Source organism: Tympanuchus pallidicinctus, unplaced genomic scaffold, assembly GCF_026119805.1.
Source record: "Tympanuchus pallidicinctus isolate F22 unplaced genomic scaffold, pur_lepc_1.0 scaffold16, whole genome shotgun sequence".
Lineage (NCBI taxonomy): Eukaryota > Metazoa > Chordata > Aves > Galliformes > Phasianidae > Tympanuchus > Tympanuchus pallidicinctus.
In genome coordinates, this window is record NW_026294679.1 from 9,680,107 (window position 1) to 9,700,281 (window position 20,175).

Consider the following 20,175-nt stretch of genomic DNA (forward strand, 5'->3'; position numbering starts at 1 on the left):
AACAAATCATTCATTTTTTAATATCACGCTCTATAAATTTATGACACGTGATTACTGAATCTCAGTAAAATCCTAAGGACTGCTGTAGTTATTTAGGCAAAAATGCTTTTGTTACTGGAGCTTATACATGTTCCCTTGGGTAAGTTGCAAACCAGAGTAAGTTTGCTGACAGGGGAGGCCTAACGATTTCCATAGAACAAAAGTGCATTTAGAACAGTTTAATAAACAAGAGGAAAAATATCTCTGGGATTTACAGCATACTAAATTATTATCTTCAACAGTAGATACTACATTTTTCCACTTATGTTAAAACTACAACCAACATGCTGCAGCTTCTGACACTTCTGGCATTCAGAGAAAACTACTTTCTACAGCATCCTTTGATTTGTGATGGGTGATTTGTTTTTGAATTGTTATTGGCTAAGTGAAGCTTTGAGGCAGATGTGCAGCATTGCTGATAACGTGCGTTTTCCAGCCCTGTGATAAATTTCCCACAGCTGCCGGCCTGCATCCTGACGACTTTCACAAGTTTGACTGTCTCACATTTAGACACAGCAGTGTCAGTCCATTTGATGTATGAGCTCTAGAACTCTAGATGGAAGACAAACATTTTCAGTACTGATTAGTTTCAACTGAAAACGCCTTCTGCTTCATTTCAGACAGCACTACATCTTGTATTCAAAAAGCCAAATCTTGCTGAAGAGACATTTCAAGCTGGAAGTCCACAGTCAGAAATGATTTTAGAAGGTGCAGTCAGGATTTGGATACTGATGTTATTTCACAAACAAACCCAAATGAGCACACACATTTCAGCACCTTTGCATCACTACCACCAAGGTCTATGTTGTTTTCAAAGTCTACAAAACTAGCTTTTCACAGCTGCAAAGGAAGTGACACAGGAAGAACAATGTGGGCAGCGTGTATCAGCAATAATTCCATCCGCTGCTGCCCAGCTGTGTGCACAGGGAGGAATTGGGCTGCTTCCTCTCCCTGAGCTGTCATTCGGGCATTAGGAATGCAATGTGCTATGGGATGGGGCTGGAGGAGGGCACAGACACAGCAGCCAGCCCAATGCGACCTCTCACAGCCTGCTCTCTTCTCAAACAGGACCTACCTGTGTATTGCTAAAAAGCACGTAAGATGTCTCTCAAAAATAAAGACCACAGTTCCTTAGTCGAAATGAGGTGTGCTGTTTTGGACTAGAGTGACTAAGGCTGAATTCAGATGCAGTGCAAGCTCCAAGCCTACATACGACTCATACCGCAAAACAGACCCAAGGTGACTGCAGTTGTGGGTTTGAAGTGGTACACAACTCTCAGATGTGCTACACATCAAGGATTTCACAGGGAGAGAATACAAAAGGTGTTTAGAAAATCCATAGTTTTCCCAGTCAGCCACAGCGTGAGGAAGCTACAGCTACTCATGCTGTGAATGAGCTCACATGAATGGCCAGATGTGTGCCACCTACATTACTCAAGTATGGGAGGTGCTCAATGGTGCCTAGAAAAACCTACATCACGTAGGGGCTAAGGACTGACCTTGCCAAGTGAATCACCTCGCCTCACATGTAGCAGTAGCAGCTCAAGAGTCACTGGTGACAATTTAATTTTTTTCTTCCCTTCTAAATTTAAATCAGAACCAAAGTTGCCCAGCAACTAAAAGTTCCCAATCTGAAAGAAAAATTCCCGAATCCTGGAGTAATCGAGCTCTCATTCATCCTTCACATGATGCATGAGCTACATTGCTACCCAACATCGTCATGTGCAACACCCATGTTCACAAATTCACAAAGTCCTAGAAGGGGATTCTTTTTTGCTTCAGTTTGGATGTTTACAAACATTTGAATTACTTGTCTAAAGTCTTCCTTCAGGCTGCAGTGAATCATTTTCTAGACTTTGCTGGCTGTACTGACTTAACATGAATTGTAACAGAACTTGCAACTTGACATCCATATTGCTGCCATCCCAAGTTATGCAAGATGAGTGCTGCTCTAACACACCAGCAGGGTACATGCAAGACAGGAAATATGTAGCAAGAAGAGATTGCTTAGTCAAATACCAGAGAAAAGAAGAAAAAAAAAAAAAGACCACAAACGATGGCTTTTAAAACAAGAACTCATTAAATTCTTGCAACTCGCACAGCAGCACAGGCAGGGCATTTTGGCATGTGTTTTTCCATGCTTTTCACTATCTTCAGGGGGTTTCAATCCACTCACAAAGCTCTATTACATACTGATTTTCTGCACTGCGACACAAAGCGATGTAAAATGAGTGCACAGCAGATACCAAGCAAATACTGAGATCTGGCAATGGTGGTGTGAATGTAGATGTACAGCTAAAATATGCTGTGAGAAAATGTCACCAGCACAAACAGGCTTTCAGAACATCAAGTGCAGGAGCTGCTAACGTAACAGGCGCTAAGTGAAAATACATCTGATTCCTTAAAAAAATTGTAAGTCACAAAAGATGTCAACAAGCAGGAAAGAGAAAGAAGAAAGGGAAGAGGAGGAGGGGTGGGCGAATATAATAATTAAAGCTTTAGTGTTCTTGTGGTCAAAATATATGTTTATTTGATTAGGAAGCTGTATTTCCATGAGGAGTACTACAGAGCAAATAAGCTTAGGAGGAAATGATGTCTAATGAATTCCATAAAAGATTTTTAAAGCAACTGTAACATTTTCCTTCTTGTTCCACACAAATACTTGAAGCTAGCATACATCCCTAAGACCAAGTTTTCTTGATTTTAGTATTGCTCTCATGAGAGAATAAACAAGCCAAAAAGTTAGCAAATGAATTACACAGCTCACACTGCTAGACCTCAACATGGTGTCAAAATCTTTGCATTTCACTGTTAGTATGGCACGTAAATAAGCAAAGTGCTGGTCTATACCAGAAATCCTTTAAAAGTTACTGTGAAAGCAGAGTTAAAGCAACAAACCCACACATCTATCAACCCACTACAAACATCCTGATACGCCATTTGGTAAAAGCTAATTTAAACCCAAGCCCTTACACCACCGCTTAGATATTTTGGGCTGAATTGGTATGATTAATGGCAACCATAGAACGTTATAAATTACAGTGAAGATGAAAGGATGTCTGAATAGTTTTCTGAAACATAGAAGTTTATCAGTGCCCACCTACTAACATATGCTTTCTCCCTATGACACAACGTGCGCAGCAAAACAATGATGATTTATGTTTTAAAAAGACAGCATGAACGTATCCACAGTGCTTTTCCCTATATCCTGAAAGCCAGATTTGGTCAAAGAAAATGCTTCAGTGGGAGGAACGTGATCTCTTCTGTTATTTTTCCCCATTTTACAATTCCTTAGTACAAAACTGGTACATAGCCAAGCAATGGAGGAGTGTTTCTTCCAGTCTAGTTTTACTTCAAAGCCACCTCTCCATCTGTAGCAATTGGACAGATCAATAAAGTGGGAAAGGTGTTACAACAAAGGTGTGTTGACAGAAGGACCCACACGATAGAAAGGCGCTACAAAGGAAGGGAAGAAGATTGCTCACCCATATCAGAAGATTCCAGGTTCACAGGGGAAAGCTCCACCAAGGAGGGATCTCCAGAAAGAGATCCTTCCCCAGTGGCAGTCAGCCCTTAAACGAGGTCTAAGAGAGGTGCAGCCAGGCTTCAAGCCTTCTAGTCACACAGCTGCATTGCCTTCACCTGTGCTCCCAAGGCTGACCCGGTCCTTTCCCCAGGTGCTCAATCAGTGGTTCAGGCTGTGACTCAACAGTTCCCATATACCATCATTACAGTATCACCATTTTACACAGATGAATGTTGAGAGCTTTTTTCAGTTAATAATTTTTCAAACATTCACAGGTCATCAGCACTTCATCTGCAGTTAATGAAATGCAAATCCTCCCTGCTTAGATGGTAAATAGCTGCAACCCCCACCCCCCCCCCAACCCGCAGCAGACAGCCTTGTTGCTTTGCAGAACTTTTTACTGTTTCAGGGGAGATATCATTGGAACAACTGCATCAAACATCTCTTCTGTTTGATTAGGTATTTTTCTCTCTGTAAAGCTCATTAAATGCATATTTTCTCTTTCAGTTCATGAATTTGTACACATATGCTAGACTATAAAAAAAAAAAAGAGGCGTTTTATTCTTACACGGACTTTTTACATGGAAAAAAATGTAAATCCATTTAGTCTATAAGCAAGGTTAGACATCTTGGAAAGGCTGCATCTATGAAAGATCCAGTACAAACCTAGAATTAGTCCCAACAATCCTTCTGGAACCTTTGCACCAAACACAAAGAAGACACCACGCCTTCTTTGTTTTGTATCCTCTTACCAAGAAGCGAGCATCAGCAATTAAAAAAAAAAACAAAACTAAAGATATCCTGCCTGACTCATGCCACTCACATCTGAAGACAGCAGAAAGCTCAGACTTGGCAGATTTCATAGGTCTGTACTGACCATGCCACATCCACCACTTGCTACAAAAGCAAGTTTACCTACATCTTGTGGTCAGGACTTGACCAAAATTCAACAAACATTCACATCCAAATATAGGTCTGCAGTCACAGACTTAAACCACATACTGGATAGTTAATGCATTCAATATAATACAGTTTATTTTAGTCCACTTTTTCTTATGACCTAATTGTTTACTGGCATCCAAACATTTTACAAGGAGTTACGCTGCAATACGGCATATTGTCTCTGCTCATCAAGTTCATATATTTCTCACAAAGGCACATAATTGCATGACAAATAATTGCTTTTTTTGTATTTTTTGATACTGGCAGTTTCAATTCTGTGAGCTGAAGGAGTGGAAGAGACCCAGCAACCTTCATGTCTGCTGTAAGCTTCAAGAGCATCTAACTATTTGATGTACTTGTTCCCTTTTCCCAACACAAGATAAGTGATGTAAGCCCACATATTTACCAGTTCCATAGTTTTTATTTGTTTGTAATGACACACGCCAGCTCACCTGCATAGACTGATCTGTGGTACCTTGACTATTTCTGGAATGCTTTTATGATACTGAAATTGTGTTTGCCTATTTTCATACCTCTGATCCTAATTTTAAGGAACAGATCACAGTTGCTGGAGTAGCATTTTCACATGCAGCTACCAGCATTTCACAATGAAACTCATTCTCAAGATTCACCTGTAAAGTTGCTGCACGAAGACCTCTCGGGAAAGGCAACTTGGATATAAATCATTCAGCTTTCATTTTGCACCTTATCTTCTCTGAGGCTTTCACACTTGGGCCATCTATCAGCTCTCCAGTCTGTCTGGCAGGATTTCTATTTCTGATGCATTCGAAATGATTCAATATAAGTGATTTATCATAGACTCTCAAGTCCTCAGTGATTTTTTTTTCTCGGAATATATTTAGCCAGACTCATTATATTTTAAAATTTAATTTGCAAGATGCTTTTTTTTCCTGTCTATTTTCTTTGTTTGGATATAACTTAAACTTTTGAAAAATGTTTCCTTGTTTCTAATAGATTCCTTAACTCTGCTATAAAAACCTCCTTGCCTCTTAACAACAACAAAAAAATGAGTAGTAACAATAACAAAAAATGAATATGTTGTGTTTGAGACATGGCATATATTTTATCCAACTTTTCATGTGAGGTCTTTAAAGAGCTGCAAGGTTCAATTTCCTTATAACAAGCTTCCTTACTTTATGCAGCACTTCTTTTCTAAATTCAAAACTCTACTAGAGTGAACTTTCTGGATATTTCTGAAAAGACCTTAAATTGCAATATATTATGGCTACAGATACAACATGATACCAAATGTTTGAAACTGTACTCTCTACCCAGGTCAGGATAAGCTCGAGCTGCTCCCCATCCTGTGGGTTCTTCTACTGGTTGCACTCTAGAGCACTTCTTTGGTCCAAAACGTTATTCTCTTTGTTCTCAATGAGTGATAGGTATTGCAATACCTAGGTATTTTTCATTGTACAGAATAAGAAATTTAAGTGATGACTGAAATATATCCCTTCTTTTCCCTCAGACTTTTGTTCATTGTCCAGAACTTACCAACACCATCACCTCTGCCTTGAAGTTATGAGACTTCTTCTGACCATCAAATTCTAACTGATGTATGACCTCACTGAAAGACACACATCACCATCTTTTTCTTCCCATTGGCATTCTATAAAACTTTAGGTAGAAGCAAACACGTATTTGGTGTACCTGCAGACTTCTCCATTCCCTTTGTCTAACGTATTATTTGTCGTATCCCAGCTGATTTTTGCTAATTTGTGTCTGTACTGTTTGAGGATTATTTATGATTTTGCTCTCAGAAGACAGAACACACCAAACTCAATAGCTGCCTTCCCTTTTCCCTGGAGCTTGAAAATTTGTTTGCAAGCCTTTGTAGCGTCAACTGCCTTTTGCTGGCTCCCAGTTGGTTTAGCACAAGGTCATCCCTACTTCTCAGATCTTTTCATTGCAAAAGTTTTTCCTCCTACTCCCAACTGAACAAAAGCCTTTTTTTCCACACTTTCTCAACCGTGCACCAAAGATGTCCCTCTGCTTCAGCAATAGTTCATCATACATAACACTGGGAACATCTCAGATCACTTCACCAAGGTCTCCTATTTTCTGCCAGTACACACTTTGCTTTTGAAATTCTGTCCTACCTGCACTGCTTGTCCCTGAATCCTTCCCAGAACTTCAAAAAGAACGCATCTAAGCAGAAGACCTGAAGCCTACGATCATGGCAGCCACAGTTCTTTTTCCAAGTACATCTGATAACCAGCTCAGCCACTGCAGTGTTACCTATCTTTAAAGGCGATGTGATTTGCCAGTTATCCCGCTTCTGCCTAAATTATTTGTCCCAATTACATATGTTAGTTGTAACTCCCATGGAAAACAGAAGCACTGGGGTGGAAGTGGCAAAAAGCTGCAGGGAGCCACTTCAGCTACAGGTTGAGTGTTTTTGCAGTAAATCCGTCTGCTAGTGGAGACATCTAATTTTCAAAGCTCTAGTTTAGTCCAGAACCTCTTTACCCTTGCCACACTGATTGTAAATACTAATTTAAAATCACCATCATTACACGATTCCAGCTGCATTTCTGTAAATTATGATCTCAAGCTCAATGGCTGGGGGTTAAGGCAGATACCCTTACCGGTGTGCTTTTGCAATGATCCAAATGTTTAGGGATAAGCAAACTAATTATAAGATGTGAAATTTAGATGTGGTCACTGAAGGATGAAACTACCACTGACAAAAAGGACATATTAAATGTTTTCTTGTGTATTTCTGCTCTGAAGAAACAGTTGCTGTTGTGTTCACTGTAAAGATGACAAGGTAAATTTTACTAGAACCACCAAGATCTTGATGAAATAAATTCTTGAAAATACCTTAATGTATAGTCTATAGTTTAAAAGAGCTGGAGGAAGACAGTATTGACTTGAACAGCTTATTGGAAACTACAAGTTAAAGAGATAAGATTTAAAATAACACCAATCAGCTGAAATATGTAAGATTTTCAGCCTTGTTCTTCTCATGAAGCATTTCAGTCTACTAAAAATATTAGCACTGCATTCACCTCTTTGCACTGATAAGTCCGTCCACAAAGTGCCAGCACCATTTAAGTAGCTATAGTGTCCTATGGTACTCATTACGTGAAAATCTCAAAGCTACGGACAGCTAATCAGAAAATCTACACTTCTTATCAACTCTTGCCCTTCGGTTTTAATCTGGAAAATTTGTGTGGCCACAATAGTGCATGCATCAGGCATGGAAATGTCTTTAAAAAGCATCAATTAGTTGTAATGAAAAATACTTTCTGACACTAGGAAAGGCAGGAGGCTGCCACAGGAGCTGCAGCGTTCAGTTCCCTGCCAGCCATGCAAACTAAGTCTGAACTCAAGCCCCTGTTTTGAATTAATTCAACCTAAATTTACAGCCTATGTCAAGTATAATCCTTCTCTTCATATCTTTGCAGTTAAAGATGGAGTAAGCTGATAATAAACAGATTTGATGCAGCAATCATCGTTCGCCAAATTGTGTAGTAGTGCTAACATTAATTCAGAAATATGGTTAAATTATACTTAAAAATCAGTGGGTCTAGTTGCAGTTAACTCCCAATACCTGTACAGATGAACTTCACACTGAAGTGTTTAACAAGGAACCCTGTGATGCTTCTCTATGCTGAGGTGCTGACACCAGGCAATAGCAGCAACTCTTGTCCACTGAATATAACTCCCCATTGCAGACAGAGCATAAAGAAATCAGACTCACTTTACATTGGAGGTATTTTTCCCTCCACTGAGACTCTCATCAGCTTAAAAATAACAGGACACAAATCCCACTTCCAAGCACCTCATGCTGATAGCAAACAGACTACAGCTGTGGCAAAACTCAGCTAGCTGACAGCACTGGCACTTTAGGATCAGAAATCAGAGCTGCAAACCACTTGACTGACACTGTTTTAATGTGACGTACCAAGAAAGACAACTGAACCCAAACTAGTTCAGCGTTTAGCAAAGTTAAACACAGTTTTATCTCTGTGAAGAATTGCTGCTCATTAGCAGAATGACAAAGCCATCATGTTACTACAACTGAACTGTGAGGAAATAAGCCCAGCTTCAGCAGAGGGGAAACAAAAAGCTGTGTGTTTATGAAACTGACTTTCTAAATATCAACATTTGCTAAGGAGGTCACCATTACAAAATACAGTGCAATGCGTGAAGGGAAAAGAATAATCCTAAAAAGACAGGATGTTGTTGAAATTATTAAATCGGTATCGAGTGGATGGGAGTTTTGAGGCTTATAATTGTTTTGGAAAAAGTTCAACTTTTAAACACTCATTTTTCATTCACTCCACTCAGCTTGTGAATAAAGCCAAACCAGACTGGCTGGAAAAAAACAACCAACAATCTCCACTGCAAGTCACAGTGATGAACTTATACATATCTAGCTACATTTTTTATGCTCAGAAAGATACGGTATTTTTATGTCATCAAGCACAGGCTTGCTCTTGAACTAAGAAATAATTTAAAAAATAAGCAGAGTCTGGTGCAGACAGGGTGACACATTTAAATCTCACTCATAGGGATAATGCTGGCAAAATTGAATTATTTTTGCCTTTTGGAAACAGTATTTAATTCTAAACTAGATCTGTACTCTTGTAGTTGTAAGCTTACTGATTTAATATGTGACAGTCTGAAATTTTAAATGAGCTTTTCCAGCTTCAATTCCAACATCTTAAAGTAACAGCTGAAAATCTGATGAGCATATCACAAGCTAGTGAATAATTACATCACCTCATTTTTCCAGAGCTGGTCTTCGTTAATTCATAATTAATGGAATGAGATAACACAATCTGTACTACTAACTTTTAACAGTCTGTTTGTGTCAACTGAGAAAGCTGAAAACCGACAAATTTTTGTTGTTTGCTGCAATCCAGAGCTCCACTGCTTCCCTCCCACTGCTCGGCTGCATTCCCTCCCCAAAATTCCCCCTGGAAATGACAACAAAGCTCCTCCAACCCCAGTGCAGTCAGAGACTTTCCATTCATTCTGTCCTCTTCCTCCTCCTGCTTAGCATGAAACTGCTTTATCGCACAGCCCAAGGAATTTGCCAGAGAATGCAATATAGAAACTTGCCTGCTGGCAGACAACCGTTTCCACAACAGTGGCATAGGAAAGGGAAGGGGAAAAGAGCAGTGAGTCTTCCAGTGCTCTTCAATACCTTCCAGGCACTTGCGGAAAAACAGGGCAGCACCCAAGATTCAGGATTTAAACTTCATGAAAAAAATGTCTTTGACATTTTTGTCTTTTTTTTTCCTAAATCCATAACGAGAACAGTATCTACAGAAATTCTGCACAAGCCCTGGGGTCGTCTATTAACAGTTTATAAAGTTGCATGAACTTGCTTAAGCCTTGCTTGAGACAACGGACCACAGAAGGAGCAGCAATTCTAGCAGCATCCCAAGATGATGTCTTTCATTTTACTTTGAAAGCCTCCTCATCCTCCACTAAGCTTTCCTCTTACAGTTTTCCATGGTGATGAGAAAAGTGGTGCGAGGGATCAAGTTTAGTCTGGTCCTGCCAGAGCAGCTTTGGTTTTGGCTCTCTTGAGATGGAGCAATCATGGCTTGGTGCTGAAGGCACAAAGAGCCAGGTCCTACTTTTTAATGGCAACCCACGCCAAAAATGTTTCTCACAAACCTAAACCACACAACGCTGTCATATGTGTAATAAAGCAACGGGAGGTACAAACAAAGAAGTGCTTTTTCAGGAGAAAGTTGTTCTACAACAACTGTAGAAACAAACAGGATCTCCTTTTGTCTTTTTTATGTTCTCTTTGATTACTTTAGCTTGCGCAATATATATCTCACATCGCATTTCATTTGTTTATGAGTATCTGGGCAGAGCTCCAATGCTTTGATGCAACTGGTCACAGTGCACAGCCGGGTTCAGTGCAGGCACCAGCACAGCTCATGGCTACAGCCAGCCCAGCAAGAGCTTCAGAAAGTTTTTTCACCTGAACAGGCAAGCATGCCAACAAATGAGGAATGATAGTTCCAGAGAGGTACAGAACAATATAACTGTCTCCATGCTATGTACAGCTCTTCTTGTCCAATCAAAGTGAAAAAGAATGCTGAGTGCAGACAGAGCACGAACAAACATTACTGTCTGCATTTACAAATATTTAGTGAAAAGGTTAATTTGAAGACTGAGAGACTTTCTCGACCTGAAACTTCTCATGCTAGTGAAAAAAAGCTTCAAACTGATCCACAGCAGAGAATGAGGCATCAGATTACACCATTACTTTATGCAATGTGCATGAGCCGAGCTGCATGCTTAATTTTGTTTTTGTTAGTGGATGCGAGTCCAATTTATTTTCACGAATATTTACTGGGAACAGGCATCTCAAGCAGAAATACATTTGAATCCCATATCCTGCTTTGCTGTTCATGTAGATGTGACTATCGAGTCTTTGATGGTTGAAGAGTGCTACCTGGGCACTTAAAATGGCCAAGATTAGAAAGGTGACTGAAAGAAGAAAGCCGTGCATGAGGCTCAGGGCTCCATGGGGACAAGGAAGTCACATTCAGCAGGATGCCAGGCCTCAGATACTAAAGAATGGTCAGGGCTGGTAACTGATGGAAGGGGAAGGACAAGCTTTTTGTGCTTGCCTGAAATGGCATATATCCAGGAGTAAATACTAATTTCCTATTGCTAGAGCCTGGGAAGAAGTGAAATTGAATGGATTTTGAGTCAATGGTCATCACAATTGCTGGCCTGGAAGGGTGAAGGTTGGTAGAAAAATAGAGACTCCTACACTTTGTGTAAGAGACAGATGTGTTGAAAGATGTGTTGGGTAGAAAAAAAATAAATCACACAAGTGCTTGCTTAAAATAGCCCCACAAGCACCACCTCATCCCCATGTAGGCTCTGAAGGCCCAGATCTCCATAGCTCAAAGCAGCCAGGCAAGAGGCACAACCTTCATCTGCAGCGGCATGGTCACCCTGCAATGGAACCTGAACCACACGAGCACGAGCAGAGTAGCCCACTGACACTCTGAGTAGGACAGAGGCAAAAAGCTTTATCAGTTCAGACACTGGTAAAATATAAAAATACTTTGGTAGCTGCCTCAGACTGCCCTACTGCGACCTTGTCCTCAGTGCTACGTGTAAAGTGTTTAAAACTTCAATTTCTAGCAAAGTTAGTAATGTCCCCTGGACCTTAGAAGCATGCTGCATCCAAGAGGGACATCACCCACTGTTCTCAAAAAGCAAAAGCCCCCACAGCTTCACAAGCACCTCTTGACAGGGGCTGTGCAGGCAGAAGAGAGGCAGACGCAATTGGCCCCACAGCTCAGGATCAGCACAATTTTATCTAAGCAGGCTCAGTGCTTCTGGGTAATGCCTTTCTGCACTTCAGGGCACGGCTGAACTTTTTTTTCCCTCCCTCTAAATCTATTTAGGCAAGAAATTTGGACACAGCCTTACATTAATCTTCCATCTGACTGTATTTTTGAACCATTTGCTTTCAGCCCGATGCTCAAACAAGGCAGGAAAGAAGAAGAGGCTGCAGTTTAGCCACGTTCTCCCATTTTTACAATGCGATGCAGAGGCCTGATGTGAGTGAGCGAACCCAAGCCCCCAGGTTACATTCTTCTGCATCTACCACCTTGCCTTTCATGCGAGCCCTGTTCATATTAAAGGGATCAGAGGCCGTCCTCAGGCAGCCCCTCTCTTTGAAGACAAACCCTCAGCTTCATTTAATGGAAAAGCCCTCTCAGTGCAGGCCTTTGCCAAACAGCGCAGCAGGTTTAAACAATTACGCAAGACAGTGGATTTGGATTCCAGGCTCTTCTTGCTCGGTCTCCAGCTTTAGAAATAATATTTTTCTTTCTGCGAGGGCACTTCTGAAGTAAATGCTCAAAACAGTGACAGTCCAAAAGGCATTATGGAAAAAAAGTCAAAGCTTACACAGTGTACCACACGTCATGAATAGAGAATCTCTTCCAACACTGAAAAATTGAAAAAAAAAATCTCTTTTCAGCATGTGTGAATCAAAGAAAGACATTAGTGAATTCTGACAGTTTCAGACAGAAGGGAATCAAAGCTCTTGGGATACATTACACAAATGAGCAATGGTAAAGGAGGGAGAAGGATCCTATGGTTTCTTTTAACACAGAGCGATTAGTGGTGTTTTCTTAAACGGCTGGGAAAGTCTGCAGCATGGAGCCAGCCACATGTTACTTATCAATGTTTCAGAGCAGGGCAAGTACGAAAGGCCATGTCTGGTTCCTTTTCCAATAGGGAAAAATCTCTTTTGAAGTCTTTTTGAGGGACCGATGGGGGAGAAAGTGTCAGGAAAAGGATCTGACAGGTTTTACACAGTCAGGAGCAAGACGATGTCTGGAGTAAAATCTCCTGTCTAAATTGGGTGAGGAGATAGAAACCTCTCCTTCAGCACCAAGATGCCAGATAAAAACGTCTGAGGCTCACTTCTATCTCTTTTCCAGTTGCACATAAATTCCTTCCCTAATGTTCTTCCAGCTCTTGTCTTGCAGGAAGTAAGTACCGTGCCTGCAGCCTGACCAGACAGGAGGACGTATGCTGGCACGGTGAGCACCCTAGGCACTGTAGAAGACATAGCTTTAATGGGGGAAGAGAGCATCTAAACCAAAGCCAAATAGCTAAGGAATCGTTCTGCTCCTTGAAAAGAAAGGCACCGCTGATGGACACATCACTGCTAACTCCATCGCTTCACTCTGGGACAAAATTCCTCTTCTGTATTGCCAGTTCTGTGCAAGCAACTAAGTGGAGAAGTACTGCAACACCTGCTGTGTCAGTGTAATTGCCCTCTGCCAGGCAGGAGCTGGACACCCTGCATTTTTAGCAGTGCTGAAGGCTGCTCTGCCCTTCTTTCACCTTCCCACCCTCTGCAGACGCCATTCAAAAGGAAAACATCTATTATTTTTTTCCTCTTCATAAAGCCAAAACAAATCTTTGGTATAAACAGTCTCTAAGAGATGTGTTAAAAGTTTGGGAGATTACTTCTGTATGAACCTTACTCCTGCCTGCATTGGACTTTGGCATTTGCAAGGTGTGTAGAAGAGCTTACGTTCCAACTCAATAGACAGTCAATGGGCATAGATAATTTTGCTATACTCCACCCCCTCCTATCAAAGCAGTTTCTCCTTCATGGATATGACTTTATATTTAGGGAGATGGAGTTCAATGACTAACATCTGCTACAGCTCTGCCTGTCCCTCCTACATCCCCCTTCCCTCTCAAAAAAAACAAAACAAAACCCCACAAAAAAGCAACAGAGTGGCAAACAAAAGAGATAAACCTTCTCCAATTCATCAAAATAAATAAAAATAAAAAAAGTTCAAGCTGCAAGCAATGCTTTGGCTTACCTGGGGCTAGTGCTTACCCCAGCTGTGAGCACACAGCCATACAGGTGGGCAGCACCAGCACATGCTCCTGTACTCATCCCAGAGCTAATGCACTATTTCTTCCCCACAGAAGTATTTTACACAACCTTAGTGACATCAAAACGTGCAGATAAAAACCACAATTACTTTAATAAGACTGCCTTAAAGTGGCAGTCTGCTAGCTCAGCCAACTCCCAGATCCCCAGTTAAAATCATCACACCGAAAGACCAGCGAGACCACAGCCAAGAATTCAGGTAATAAAGTGCTTTAGGTACCTTGATTTTTTCCACAGCTCTCCTTGCTCTATTAATGTAGTTGACCTGTAAAGCAGAAGAAAGAGATTACTGACTTCTGGAAGGCTTTTTGGTATTACTGGAATATACTATACACTTAAAACGTAAAGCAGAATTCACACAATGTTAGGTTTCTTGAATCCTTTTTGGACTATTTCATTGAATTACTTTGATACTACACAGCGCATTCTTCATATTAAAAAAAAAAAACACAGCAGAGGGAAACCTCAAGGAGCTCCTGGGTAGAAATCCAGCCTTGCACACATCAGGTTGCAAACAGAAACAAAATCCATCTACCTGCTGAATGCTTGCAATAGGGCATAGCCACCACAGCCCCTCTCCTCGCCTCTCAGAAGCTGAACATCAGAGGAGCACAGCTCCCACTGAACTGCTGAGCTAACTGTGACCAGGGCAGGAGTGAAAAAAAAGGGGAACACAATCTCTCTTTGAAGGCTGACAACTACGTAGCCACTGGTATGACAAGTTCATAAGGCAACAACTGCCCTTCACTGACCCCTTCCCACCACTGAGCAGCTATGGGTTCTCCTCTCACCTTCATCTTTTAACATGTAAGTAAAACGCGTTAATAAAAAAGCAATTGTTCACTTCCATCATCTTTTGTCTTCTCTGTCTCTGAGCACAAATTATCTTCAGTAGAACCCAAGAAAATCCATTTCCATCATCTTCCCTTTTCCCCCATCCACTTCTCTGAGGAAAAGAAATTTCCTGATGGACAGAGGCCAGACTCCTGGATGCACCCATGCATTAAAAATAAATAAACAAATAAATGTATCAAGATTTTTTTTTTTTTTTAAGACCTATACATTGCAAAGTAGACATTTTATGCATGGTGAAAACACTGAGATCCATCTACCCATTAGGGACTTGTGCTGCTTCTTTCCAAACTGTGACCATTTGTATTCACTGAGTTTTAATGCTACTTCAACCACTATCAGCTCTCTGTTGTTACTCTTGCACGACTTCAGTACACTACCCTCAAGCATTACTGCTTTGGTCTTGTCAGCATATACAAATATTTCAAAATAACTGGGAGCTGTTGGAGAGGGTCCAGGAGGGCCACGAAGATGATCAGGGGACTGGAGCTCCTGCCCTATGAGGACAGCCTGAGGAAGCTGGGCTTGTTCAGCCTGGAGAAAAGAAGGCTGAGGGGTGACCTCATTGCAGCATTTCAGTACCTAAAGGGAGCCTACAGAGAGGAGAGGAATCAGCTCTTTGAAAGGGTTGATAAATGCAGGACTAGGGGAAATGGTTTTAAGTTGAGGGAGGGGAGATTTAGGTTGGATGTCAGGGGGAAATTCTTTACAGAGAGAGTGGTGAGGTGCTGGAACAGGCTGCCCAGAGAGGTTGTGGATGCCCCATCCCTGGAAGTGGTCAAGGCCAGATTGGATGGGGCCCTGGGCAGCCTGGTCAAGCATTAAATGCGGAGGTTGCATGTGGCCTGCATGTGGCAAGGGGGGTTGTAGATTCATTGATCCTTGGGGTTCCTTCCAACCCTGGCCATTCTGTGATTCTTTGATTTACAAGGCACAACATTTTAGCACATTGGCTGTCCCATTCTTCATCACTAAATCAGAGTTTCAACTGCAAAGAACTGACTTCCAATAAATAAATAAATAAATCAACATGCACAAAAAGTAAATAGAATTACACAAAACTAATGTGTGACAATTGTCATAAGATACTCCAAAACAAAAAGTTCTCCACAAGAGTCAAAATGAAATATTATTGCATGTGTGCTCAGTCTGCTTTCCCCTGAGTTATTGTGCTAAACAAAGTCCTCGCAATTGAATGTTGCAATAAATACAGCACTGCTTTCAACAAATGTGTACTTCAGCGTGAGGGATGTTTTATATTCAGCATCAGCAGTACAGGTGCACAGCCACAGCACAATTCCCCTCCCTTCAGACACAAGAGGAACACAGCCTAGGGCCAGGAGCTCCCTGCAGGGCTGGGGCACATTTGCACACTGGCAGAGCTCACAAAGCAGTGGTGCTGGGGAGGCAGTGGATGACTATTGGCACCAACACGTGTTGAGCTGGAGTGCTCTGCAGCATCAGGAATTTAAACACTGTAAACGTGACTGCTTATTCTCAGTGTGAGTATGGTTTATTTTTCACCTACTTCACGCTGCCTGCGATAAGGGAACGCTATTTCTATGCCAGTCCTTGATCAGTTATTTTAAGCATAGCCAAGACCTGGTTTTGCAGGGCTGGCTGTTACGGTTTCTCAAGGGCTGTGGGTGACCACCCTTCAGGATAAAAATTTAATGTTCTCCGCAGTGCTGTCAAGCCCAGGGCCCAACAACAAAAAATCCACCTTACAATGATGAAATTACCTCGACATTTTGTGCCATGTCCTAATTCAGCTTAACTGGCCTAAGCCCACTCCTTCTACCTTTCAGGAAGGTAAGATAACCTTTGGTTTCACTGAGCTTAGCACTGCACATAGCCTTCATTCACTATGCTAATATTAATTAAATACCTCTACAGCCTAAATGAAATTGTGTATCTAATAATGAAGAATAAAGATGTTATCAAGAATGGGAAAAAGTTATGAAAAGGACTAATAGTCACATAGTAAATATTCAGCTCAAAGCCACCTTTCAGTGCAGGCAAAATAACAGAAAGAAATTCTTGGATGAATAAACTAGGAAGAGAAATTGACTTTAACTCAAGATGTGGCAGCAATAAGACAAATACTGGACATGAGCAGCTCTGAAAAATTGGAATACATATGAATTAATGCATATGTCAGGAATTAGGCATATTGCACAAATCCTGACAGAATACAGGAAGAGAAAAAATTAAATGTTAGAAGGCTTCAGCCTACAGGATAAAAGGATTTGTGTCAGAGATACCATTTCACTTCTTGAGAGTTTAGTGACAGCCACTTGGTTATTTGAGAGTTTTCCCCAGTCACTCAGAAGTATTGTTTTAGAGCTGCATCCAGAAACCATGAGTAATCACTATGATGAGTAGTAAAGGAACTGATGGGATATCCCAAAGAACCACCCTTTGGAACAAAAATATAACCTTCAGCTACTCATATTATAATGGTTGATCAGCGTACATTAAGAAAATACACTTCTGGTTTGAATCCAAACCTTGAGTATAAAAAGCAAGGCCCTGGTAAACATTTAAGGGAATTCTGAGTTCTGAACTAGAGAGGGCAATTTTTTTTATTTTTAATTTTTATTTTGTTGTCGTTGTTGTTAAATCACAAACAAATCATCAGAAGATTGTGCAATTCTAGAAGAGCCCTTAAGGAAACAATTGGGAGTTTTTCATAACATGGTATTTCCTTATACCACTGACCACAGGAATGCAAACAGTTCCACCAAGCAGAGATTTTTTCATTGGAAACAAGTGACAATCTAACTGTGTTTCCATCTTTTCCACTCTGAGCTCTCAGCATACAGAACAGATTATATGATAGGATACAGAAATGTAATACAAACACCATCAGGGCCACGAGATTTCTTCACTAAAACTCAGCACCTGAGAGCCTTTATAACAATATACTTCTGAAGGGTTAGAGAGAATTACTGACCATGTTTGTCTAATCAATTATTATTTTTACTGCAATTTTTACTCCTTTGTAGGATTTTCCCAAAACACTGTTAGCACCTGTATCAGCCAGAAACACCAAACCTCAAACAAAACTCAGTAAAATCAGTAAAAAGACTAAATCATACAGCTCTCCCTGGCAATGCTATTAAGGAGTACTGCCATGAAAACAGGTTGTTATTCACCTTGAGAAGTGGAGGAAAAAAGCACTACTACTGATCATATATCCCTTGTACCCCATACAACATCATCCCCTATTAGTCTAATTAATAGATTTCCTCTCTGGTTTCTCAGTTTGAAGTTATTTTGGCAATGCCTATCAACACTATAAATCGTCCCTGAAGAAAACCCCAATAAAAATCACACAGGAATGGGCAATGGCCTTCCTAATATTGGAAACCTAATGGCATTTGGATGCTGGCATGATGAGAATAAGCCAGAGGCACCTAAGGGAAAGGCAAGACAGGTCTCATGACAGCTAATTAACAGTCATTCTATCATGGAAAAAGCAATTTACACCCTGTGCTGAGCTTCATGCAGGGAAGAGAGAAAAAGAGAAGAAATGAACATAATGAATGGTAAAACCATACAGCATCATCAGGATTCATAAAGGTAGCAGGAATGCAAGGAGGTACATGTCATCAGCACATTGACAAATTGCTGTCATCACAAATTTGCAACTCAATTAATGCAAGATTTTAATCACAGCTATAACTAAACTTAATTCTTTCCACTGCAGCTGAAGGAAAGCGAGTGGAACAAGTCATAAAAACAGAACAAAACCAAAGCATGCTTCAAAGAGACTGCATTAATATCAGAAGGAAAAAATACCCAACAAATAAAACAAAACAAAACCCACGAAAGACAAAACTTTACATATTTAGTGCGTCAGACACAAGTCAAGAACTTTGGATGGTAAGAAGACAGACAAATGCCTTAACTGCAGAGATGTTAGAAGAATTTCCTTGTGTGGGAGGCTGTTGACAATCTATGGCAGAAGGATTATTACACCAGTAGTCAAGGAAACCACTCTTAGAATTAGAAGATTGGAAATTTTGGAATGCTCCATTTTGGAGTGAACAGAACACGGAAAAAATTGCTCCATGATCCTCAGAAAGGAGGCTGGGATATGGCTGTGGCCTCCCACGTAGCCTAAAGGGCCAGGGAAGACATCTCCATGCAACTACACCAAATGTGGCCTTCTGCAGGAGTTACAGCTGGGAAAAGGAACTGCTTCTTTTCACTTATGGAGTCACCTTTGGTCTTCAGGGGAGGTATAAAAACACTAAATCCAGCCCTCTACTGAGATTGAAAGAGGTGAATGTACTGCACTCACGGCCAGCGGGCTGCTCCCTCAGCTTCTGCCAGGCATGTCATTGCTCACATGACCCACAGATACTCTACAGGAATGAACATCAAAGATATTATTGAGACTCACTCACTGGCCACCTGAAGTACTAAGCGTGCACTACCCTAAGCTACCAAAAAGGCCCCTGCTCTTGGATAATTCATCTTTTCTAAAGTTACAAACACATGAGTTCTCCCCTCCTTTTTAGATGTTGCTGAAAATAAAAACATAAAGAATACAAAGAAGCAGCTTGGCATAATGACAAACAGTATAGCAAAAAATATTTTTCCAGTTACTGCCTTAACTAGATAGCAAAATAAAACAAGATGATATGCCAAAGTCTGTGCTGAGATTTAGAAGAGAACTCAAAAGCCATTTTTCAGTTTAATTACTGTCAGCATCCTAGAGGAAAACAAGCACTAAAAGCTTTTCCATTTGATCTTACTGAAGATGCTATACAGAGAACTACCCAGTGCTTAGAACAACCCAAACTATGCAAGTTTGTAAGGCAGGACAGTATTTAGGATACACGGCATATTTCCACAGTTGGATCAGAGCATTATCAATCTATGCCAGAAACGATTTGCTGGTTTTGATTAAAAAGCACAGTTCATTGTTTGGTCTGTTTGGTTTTTTTTATACCGCTGCAGCACTTAAATGCATGTTCAGAAAGACAAGAAACTACAGAGCAGAGCCTATGTAGCAGGGCTGCTCAGGCTGAAATTTCACTGCCATCAGTGGCAGCTTTGATGTTAATGAGGAAACAGGGCATAATTTTAGATAAATGCAACAAATCAAAGCTATTCAAGAATTTTAAAAAGGCTGTAATTATGAATACTGGCTGAACTAAATACATATGAAAATAAGATGCTAATTCAGATTTACCTTATTGTTTATAGCTTACTTTTTACTTCATTACCCTTGGTCATCTGGCTCAATGCTCAACAATTCAGTGTTGTGGAGAATAAAGCTGCAGTCTGCAATACATTTTAATTACCAACAGTTTTTAAGCAAGTACATAAAGAACTTTTCAGTCGGATATTTCAAGTGCTG

The 20,175-nt window shown here is 40.7% G+C and overlaps 1 protein-coding gene across 4 annotated transcripts in view; it reads right to left on the reverse strand.

Annotated features, from left to right (window-relative positions):
* ADD3 (adducin 3) overlaps positions 1–20,175 on the reverse strand; it is a 91,680-nt gene that overhangs the window by 46,526 nt on the left and 24,979 nt on the right. For 2 of the 4 annotated variants that reach the window (XM_052676814.1, XM_052676810.1), the window contains exon 2: positions 14,170–14,214. The exons of 1 other annotated variant lie outside the window; for it this stretch is intronic. The gene's annotated coding sequence lies outside the window, so the exon portion shown is untranslated. Of the gene's footprint in view, positions 1–14,169; positions 14,215–19,110; positions 19,130–20,175 lie in introns of those variants that run through there. One more of the 4 variants, XM_052676811.1, reaches the window with a different exon arrangement.